The sequence below is a fragment of the Lolium rigidum genome, chromosome 6 (genome assembly GCF_022539505.1).
Source record: "Lolium rigidum isolate FL_2022 chromosome 6, APGP_CSIRO_Lrig_0.1, whole genome shotgun sequence".
Taxonomy (NCBI): domain Eukaryota; kingdom Viridiplantae; phylum Streptophyta; class Magnoliopsida; order Poales; family Poaceae; genus Lolium; species Lolium rigidum.
The window spans coordinates 194,984,171-194,993,755 of NC_061513.1; positions in this window are offsets into that span (position 1 = coordinate 194,984,171).

The window sequence follows — 9,585 nt, forward strand, 5'->3', positions numbered from 1 at the left end:
CTCGGGCGCAAAAAACCAAAACCCATAACCAAGTTAATGGAAATCGCCCACAGCTGGGCTGATGGCGAGGACAACGTATGCAAGCCGCGACAAAGCAGTGACGACGAAGACGACGACCAGCCGAAGCACGATTCGGGTGGACGAAGGGATCGCCATAGGAAAAGGAAAAAACCGCAGTTACGACGACAGTAACCTAGTAGCCGCATGATACTCTGATCGGCAGGATGATCGGTATGACGACAAACGAGACGATCGGCAGGACGGCAACCGGAACAACTCTGGAAACCGTGGTAACTACAAACCACGACCACAGAGAACTCCCAAGTTACCCTACGCCGAACAGATAAACGCTCCCTGCTACCTGCACTCGTACGTCGACTCCAAGGATAACAAAACAAAATCAAGCCACCTGCTCAGAGATTGTAGACAGTTCATTGAAATGCAGGAACTCATGCAGCAGCAGCCGCAGCAACCACCACCACCACCACCCCCACCGCAGCACCAGGTCCAGCAGGCGCAGCCTCATCAACCCAACGAGGCGTTTCCACCACCACGTGGGCAGATGAGCATGATCCACAGAACGGGTGTCTCCAGAAGAGAAATGAAGAAGCTCACCCGAGAAATCAATCTAGCAGAGAGTATCATGGCAAACATCCCTGAGTATGTCGAGTGGTCGTCTCAGAACATTACGTTCAGCCGAGCAGATCACCCGATGACCATACCAAAACCAGGACACGCTGCCCTAATAGTCGAGGCACAAATCGGGGGCTTCAAGATGAGCAAAGTTTTCATGGATGGTGGAAGCGGGCTAAACCTGATATTCATCGACACAATCAAAAGTATAGGGATCACCATGAAAATGCTAGAGGACTCTGACACCTGTTTCCATGGAATTCTCCCTACTTCGCCGGCCTACTCTCTTGGCAAAGTTTACCTGAACGTCGTCTTCGGCAAACCCGACAACTTCAGGAAGGAGAAGATCGAGTTTGAAGTCGTGAATTGGGAATCACAGTACCACGCTATACTCGGAAGACCAGCTTATGCCAAGTTCATGGCTGTACCACACTATGCATACCTCAAGCTGAAAATGCCTGGGAGCAACGGGACAAACATCACAGTCTATGGAAGTTTTTCACGCTCAGACAATTGTGACCGCGATTTTCAGAGGATTGCTGCAAAGTTCGGGTTCAAACAGGAAGTCACCGATCCCCGTTCCAAGCCATCGCCACGCGATAATAAGGATGAAAAACACGTCAGGGAAACGAAGCAGAAGCCAGCCGACCTTGCCCCAGAAGTTTCGGCAGTAAAAGCTTCGGCAGTCGATGGCGCAGCAGTCATAGGAGAAAGCAAGACATTGGCAATCGCCGTCGAGACCCCTAGTGAAATCGACGACGCATCGAAAACTGCTAACGTGGTGGACAAGCCGGAAGATAAGAAGAACCCTTTCCTTGCTTAAAGTAGATGAACAACGTTTAGTTTTTTTTCCTTTACCTTCAACATGGCCCTCCTTTTTTCGCCCTTTAGTCCCGTGCTTACTTTATTAATGAGAACTTAAGTTTTAATCCCTTGATAAGCATTGCAGTAATTCGGAGCATCTAATCCGCACCATCGTAAACCTTGCCTACGCCCCTTGGCGAGCAACGGTGCAACGTAATATGCGGCAAAAGATCGTGCTCCAAAAAAGCCTCTACGAGTGCTAAAGGATGCAAAATAAACAAGGGTGCTAACCTTTCCCTCTGCTATAGATGCCTCTACGAGCGCCGTAAATAGCAAGAGTTTGGAAATACATATAATACCATCCATGTTTGATATTTCACTTATGGAAATATCAAAGAACAACGGGCTCATCGGCAGAGTTAGTGCCCCCGATATATTCAGGAGCTACTGTCAAAACATACATCGGTTGAAAGCAAAGTTGCACATACAACGGGTTTAGCAAGACCTGCAACACGAGCTGATCACTCAAATAATTTGCTGACCAACGAGTACATATAAGTATAAAACGGGCAATTAAGATTTGCTCCTCCAAAATTTGCCAATGGCATCAACACGGTAAAAGTGCATATACATGTATCTACCGAACAGAAAGTTTCAACTATGCAATCCTGAAGCAGCCAAATCACCTATTTACAATCAAGACCTAACCCTGAACTACTCTTGCGGAGTTTCTTTTTCTTCAGGAACCTTCGAATCCTTTTCAAGCTTGTCGACAATTATATTGGCGGGCAACACCACCTTCGGGTACAGCGTCTCCTAGTCACCAACCGCGTTGGCAATACTCAGCAGGTTTGCCGAAGGATAGCGTGCAAGAACGAGGGCAAGTGTAAATCTGGCCCCGGCAAAAACCTGAGCTCGCACCAAATCGCGAATTTTCTTGGTATTACCAAATTCAGACATCAGAGTCAACAGCGTAGGAGGGACTGCGGTCAAAGGAAACATCGTTCTCCAAATTACCCTCAGGGCTTTGTAGCACTTGTCGAAGAAATGATGGACCTGCTGGACCCGATCTTGAAATTGTGCGACAGCCGAGGCCTTCGAATGCTCCCCCAGAAAATTTCTTCGGCTGATGACAGCTGAGTCAATGCGTTCACGCGCTCATGAATCCGTTTGTTCTCTTCAGCACGGTTCAGGTCTATGACTGGTAAAGGAATCGATGGAAGATCAGGCAATACACTTTTGACAAAGAAATAATAAGTACAAGGACTAGGGAACTTACAGTTCAAGCTTTCAGTGGCCTTATGCAGTTCAGTAAGAGCATAGCGCTCTATGTCGGCTGCAATCTTGTCCTTCTTCTTGATAATGGCGGCCAAGGCATAGGTATTGCGCAGATCCTTTTCCATCTGTGTGATCCGATCCTTCATACGCTGGATTCGATCAGCTTCAGAGAGAGCACCCGAAGAATCATCGACGAACGCGAGCACTCGGGAAAACCTCGCAAAAACAGCGTCAAAGGCATGACAGATCGCATCGCTCTAGCATCAAAAGTAACTCCCATCGGGAGAATGCAAGTATAAATGTCATAACAAAGGTGCATCAGCAGCAGACGCTAGCACGGAATTCATTACAATCACAAGTTTTACGACGGAACATTGTTTCACATCAATTCAAAAAGAAGATTGTTACAAGAATCAGGGGGCTTGAGTCTGGGTTGATAAGCTAAGGCCAGCCGACGTTTTGTTTGATGAAACCAGCTCAAGGAGCTAGCGTGCACACACAAGGGCTGACGTCTTGAAGCTGCTTAAATCAATGAACTGCCCATCTTGATCTCTCGGCAGCTCCCTAGACATCTCCTCAATATCGGCCTTGAAGCCATGACCCATCATAAGTTGGAAGGCAAGGAGGGCACCATAGGTATGCGAAGTACGTTTGAATACCTCGATAACCCCCTTGGTGTCAACTGCGAAGGCGTCGATCAGCTGCCCCAGGGTCTTGTCTTGACTGATCTTGGGGAAGATCATCGAGTGCATTCGCGCCATGGCACCTTTGCCTTTATCAAGGAGCTCCCATGTAAGCTGGTGAGCAGCAAGCGTCATTGACACGTTGTTTGTCGGAGAATTGTTTGGAACTTTATCCAAAGTATCGGCAGGGATGCCAGCGGCCTCTACAAAGGAATGAAATGGGAAAGGTTACTATCAAAGGATCAAACTTGCGAAGTGACAATCGACAGGGAAGCATAAGAGGAATTACCAAGCAAAGCCAAGGAAGATTGGCGAAGAAGTTCATCCTTTTCAGTCGCCCGAGCTTCGGCGACCAGTCTGGATGCTTCCTCCTCCTTCAGCTTCTCCTTCAGCCTGCTGAGTTCCTCCTTCAGGGAGTCGACTTCTTGGCGAGCCGTGGCGGCTTTTTTAATGGCACCCTCCAACTTCGAGGAAGAAGATTTAACTTCCTCCTGCAGCCGAACCTTGTCCGCTTCCAGGGAGGTAAATTGAGAGGCAAAGGGCTCCAAGGAAGATATAACGCCCCGTAGATCCTTAAGGAAAAGAGAAAAACAGGAATCGTGGTGGCAGCAGCCGAAGGAATATCCTCCCCCTGGAAAGGGAGGAAGCAGTCGATACCTGGGCCGCGGGGGCAGCAGTAGGAGCCGAAGCTTCGGAAGCTGCGACGTCCGGTGGAGCGGCGCCAGATTTGGCCTTCTTGGACGGAGGCTCGATGAAACCCTCGTCACTATGAAAGGGAATGGTTGACAAGGATTATGAAGAGAAATGCGAACGATGAAGGAAAAATACGGATTTTAGGAAAAAGGCGCTTACAGGTCGAAGAGGTCATCCTCGTCGGCAAAGCCGCCGGTTGATCTCTTCGCAGGTGAAGCTCTGGCCTCCTCCACAGCTGCATGAACAAAGGCATCGTGATCAGCATCGTCATCACGCACTGATCCCGCTGTGTCGCAAGTATCATTGGCTGGGGGAGGAAGATCGGTGTAGATGGCCTCAGAATCTATCGGGTCATCGTGCTCGTTCTTTGAGCTCGTGTACTCAGCAGTATGAAAATCAACAGGAGCTGAAGAACCTCTTCCTTCGGAAGTCTCGTTTGGTAAATCATGCAAGTTTCCAGAACCTGTGGGGATCTGTCGAAGAAGAGAACAAATAAGAACAATAGCAGTTGTCGAAAAAGCAAAACAGGATAATAGAAGTACGAGAAGGGAAATTTACCTCTGTCAGCGGATGATCGGCATCAAGAGGAGAGTAAGAAGATACCAATGGGATCGAGTCTTCCTGACTGAAAAGAGTGAGGCGGCGAACTTCATCAAGCAGCTCTTTTTCCGATAGTTCAGCGATGTTTATCCTAGTTTCATCCTTTGGACCTGAATACAACCACATCGGGCGAACCCTTGCCATGACTGGCTGGACTCGACGTTTCAAGAACACCGCGGCTACCTCTATGCCGATCATGGTCTGACCATCAGCTTCTTTGATCCGAAGGAATTTGGCAAATAACTCATCGGCTGTTGATCTTTCATCGGGAGAAAGGATGTTTTTCCAAGAATGCTTAGGCTTGGCTTCAAGAACGTCGGCAAAGCAAGGAAGTTGGGACTTGGTTGTTGAGGAATCCTTAACATAAAACCATTTCAGTCTCCATCCTTGCACAGATTCTCTCATTGGGAAACTGAAATAATTGACTTCTGAACGAACAACGAACCCCACTCCTCCAATGACGAAGGGTCCATTACTACTGCTGTATCTCTCTACAAAGAAAATTTTCTTCCACAATCCAAAGTGAGGCTCGATGCCCAAGAAAGCCTCGCAAAAGGTGATGAACACAGCAACGTGAAGGATTGAGTTGGGGGTAAGTTGCCACAGTTGAATTTCGTAAGTCCGTAGAAGGCGATGAAGGAACTCGTGGGCAGGAAGTGAGAGACCCCGATACAAGAATGACAAGAACATCACCGTAAAACCAGCGGGAGGATTGGGCCGAGAGATTGCACCTGGTAGAATCATGTTCCCCTCGTCGGAGGAGACTAGGCCAAGCCTTCGGGCCCTCTTCTCGTCACGTTTCGTGATGGAGGACGCTAGCCAATCTCCGGGTTTGGCTGCAGCTACCGAGCTTGGCGGTGCTGGCGGCGCCGGAGGTGGGGAAGGTGCATCTGGAGCGCTCCTCTTTGCAAGATTCGAGGAGGCCTTGGCGGCGGCGCTACCACTCGCAGAACTGGCGGCGGTGGCGAGGTTCCTCTTCTTCACCATTGCGAGATCTGATGGAAATCTGAAAACGGTGGTGGCGGCGCAGCAGTTGTGGAAGAGAAAGGAAGAAGAAGAACAGGAGGGTGCTGTGTTGACTAGGAGGGAATGATAGGGATTTTACCCTGAAAGCTTTTAAGTAGAGGAGAACTTGAGGATTACGAGGGCACGTGTCATTTCTGCCAGTTCATTAAAAGGACCCTTTCTTCCAATGGTGGTCGCGGAAATCGAGGAGGCGCCTTGGTAACCGTACATGAAAGGCGGATTTTACTTAAAAAACAGAGTCAAGCAGAGCTAGGATGGGCCCAGCGGGTCGCGTCTTGTCAGTCAAGATCAAAGTGTCAATAACGTCATCCATGACGTCGTAAGGAACGCTCGAAGTATTCGAAGAAATGTGAAAAGGTATCGGATGGTGAACTTGAGTCTATGTACGGATTGAGAGCATTCGCACCTAGACTCGGGGGCTACTCCCATCGGGAGCGCTGGACGCGCACCCGATAAAAAGAGGACTCGAAGGTATTCATATGAAGAAGCGTCTGAAGAAAAGGATGAGATGTTCAACTCGAGTCTGCACCCGGTTGCAAGCGCCCGCGTCCGGACTCGGGGGCTACTCCCATCGGGAGCGCTGGACGCGCACCCGATAGAACTTTTTTGCACTCCAGGATCATGCCCGGGGACTTGATTCTGTGTAGGGTAACGTTGTTTTGCCATCGGTAGTTAACCAGCAAAAGTTGGGCACGTTACTCATTATCCCTTACGCGCGGATGACCTATGAAGATCTACAGAAAAACTTCGGCAGGGCAAAACATTCGAGTGGTACAACTTGAGTCTACGCACGGATTGCAAGCATCCGTACCTAGACTCGGGGGCTACTCCCATCGGGAGCGCTGGACGCGCACCCGATAGAAGAAGATGACGTCGATACAAGATGAACAAGAACAATTGAGGAGAAGAACAGTAGGTGGAGGCACGCTTTAGTCTCTACCCGAACTATCTTCGGCTAGACACTCGGGGGCTACTGACGTGGGCATTACCCTTCGGGTAACCGACATTGCCCTACCCTATACGATCTAACTGGAGGCCTATGAAGGTATTCGATGGCAAGATGGGCCACTTGGATGTTGCAGCAGAAGATTCCTTGGCGGGCAAGACAAGGAAGGAGCCGAACAAGGAAAGTTTAGAGCTAGAACTATTGTAAAACTACTCGTACTCGGTTAGACCTCTTGAGACCTGGCCACCTATATAAAGGCCAGGAGAGGGGCTGCCGAGGAACACAATCAATCTTAGCAATCATAGCCACCAGAAGTCTAGAGCTAGGTTGCCGCAGCACTTAGCCTCTCGACGAGATCTCAGCCGAACCTTTTGGCACCCCATTGTAACCCATTATTATCATAATCAAGATCAGACAGACAGGACGTAAGGGTTTTACCTCATCGAAGGCCCCGAACCTGGGTAAATCGCTCTCCCCGCTTGGCTGTGAACCGATGTCTCGTATCAGCTTGTAGGATTCCATCAACCCTAAGCCCCAATCGGAGGGCATTGCCGAGGAGTGCCCTCGACAGGAAGTACACCTTATCATCTTGGTGCTCTTATTGCTCGTCGCTTAGCTAGTAAGGGACCTATTTATGGAGGGATTGTTGCTTCACGTATTGTTGCATATCTAGGTCTTTCTGTTGATCCTAGTGATGAGAAATTAGCTCCTATTAAGCTTGATATTGCTTCTATGAAGGGTCACCAATTTGTCACAACTAACTCTAATTTAGAAAATATTGTCTATAAAATGTTGTTTATCGACGGGGATGAGAGGGAAATCCCTTTGCCGCATGCCGATTTGTTCAGTGTTCGCAGGAAGTCGTGGTCGCGCTCCAAGGAGGAGGTGGATGAGCAGGTGAGGATACTTGGTTTTCACCAGCAGCACGACTCCGAGGACGCCGAGCCCTCCGACGGGTACACCGTCACGTATCCTGGTGCGTCCTCCAGCATGTACCAAGGACTGGATCCTTCTTCATCATACTACGGAGGTGCCACCTCATGGGCACCGTGGGATTGATCTCCACTTAGGCCAAAAGCCTAAGCTTGGGGGAGGTATGCCGGCATCACTTATTCATTGCATATTACAATTGCCGGTCATTTGTATATACTTGTTTCGCTTCTTTTGGTTGTTTCTCTTTCGGTTATTTTTATTTCAGTAGGTTCTTATTTTAGTTTTTGAAGGTTGTTACTACTATAGTAACCTTTACTTTTACCTTTTTATTTCATTTGTGTGCCGATGGTTGCCTCTAATATGAGGAAGATGATAGTTGGGGAAGTGCTACCTAAAAAACAGATTCTGGATTGATACTAAAAAAATTCCTAAAAATAGCCAGAACGTTATTTTGAGCAGCCAATTTTTGTGCATGTTCCCCAGGTTATTATCTAACTTTCATTAGTTGAGCAGTTTTCGAGTTGAACAGCAGACGATTTTCGGAAAAAATGATTACTGCACTGCTGTCAAAGTTTGGCAGATTTCTGCCGCTTTGCTTTTTTATGTGACTCTTTTAGTTTTCATTCTCTTGTTTTTGCTTTGTTTCTGGTCTAAAACACAATAAGACCAAAAAGATTTCTGTTGTTTATTTTTATCATTTCTTTATTTGGTTTCTTGTTCCTATTTTGCTTTATTTACTATCGTTGGTTTGCTATGAGAAAATCCAAAAAGATTTTACTTTCATTCTTGTTTCCAATTCGAAAACACCAAAAATATTTGTTGTTCTTCTTCAGTTTTGTAAAGTTTATTATGGAGTTCAGCGGTCTCTGGTGGTTGGAGCTTGGTTTTCATTTCATATTATTCAAACCACACAAGTGAAAGGCAATAATGACGATCTACGACAACTCGACTGTGGTGAGAGGCTGATATGAACTCTATTTGTTTTCATTTTTGTACATATACTCATTCATGTGAGCATGCTTAGTTGGTTCATGTGAGGTATATGTCATTTAATGAAAGTCTAGTAGTTCATGATCTCTCATGTTTAGCTCCAATTATTAATAATGAGTAGCATGTCATAAATATTTGCTTGCATTGTTTTATTCATAGATAGGTATGACATTGTGGTATCCTCCTCTGAACGATTCATTTGAATTGACTTGGCACATGCTCATGCATGCATATGACTGAAAAACAAAAGTCAATTAAGCCTCGATGATTTACTTTGCTTTAGAGTTTTTGTATCACTTTTATGCCTCCGTTAATTTTATTATGTCGCAAGCATGATTATGACGGCTATTACTCTCTTGATTGTCGCTTCCCAGTCTATTGCTAGCCTTCACTTGTACTGAGCGGGGATGCTGCTCGTGCTTCCAAACCCCTGAAAACCAAGTTATTCCAAAGTTTCCACCATAAATACCTATGCATGGCATTTCAAACCATTCCAAGTAAATTTTCATGTGCTACCTTTAAAACCTTCAAATTACTTCTCCATTTGTGTCAATGTTTTATAGCTCATGAGGAAGTATGTGGTGTTTTATCTTTCAACCTTGTCATTTACTCCTGACAGACTTTCACCAATAGACTAGTGGCACATCCGCTTATCCAATAATTTTGCAAAAAGAGCTGGCAACGGGGTTCCCAGCCCCAATTAATTAACTTTCATTAATAATTGTCTTCACATGTTTTGCCCTGATTTATCAGTAAGCAACTTAATTTGCAAATAGACACTCCTCCATGGTATGTGAATGTTGTAAGGCACCCGAGGATTCGGTTAGCCATGGCTTGTGTAAGCAAAGGTTGGGAGGAGTGTCATCCATAATGAAACTAAAATACATGTGTAAACAAAAGAGAAGAGGGATGATCTACCTTGCTGGTAGAGATAACGTCCTTCATGGGAGCCGCTCTTGAAAGTCTGGTTGACAAGGTAGTTAGAATGCCCACTACCAT